Here is a 214-nt window from a genome sequence, read left to right on the forward strand (position 1 = left end):
TGCAACTCTTGTGGGTTAATGCTCCAAGGATAACCAACGGAGCAGGCAACAAGGGACATGTCCCAATAATATCTTGTTTCTCCTGAAAGTGTGTACTCATTCAGTCTGAGCAGGTTCGACCAGAGCCCAGTGAGATACGATACTTCTCACACATCTAAAAGCATTGGATTGGTGGCGTCCATCATTTTAACCACATTTCCATTTCCATTCAAAT

Source organism: Oncorhynchus nerka, linkage group LG9b (assembly GCF_034236695.1).
Source record: "Oncorhynchus nerka isolate Pitt River linkage group LG9b, Oner_Uvic_2.0, whole genome shotgun sequence".
Taxonomy (NCBI): domain Eukaryota; kingdom Metazoa; phylum Chordata; class Actinopteri; order Salmoniformes; family Salmonidae; genus Oncorhynchus; species Oncorhynchus nerka.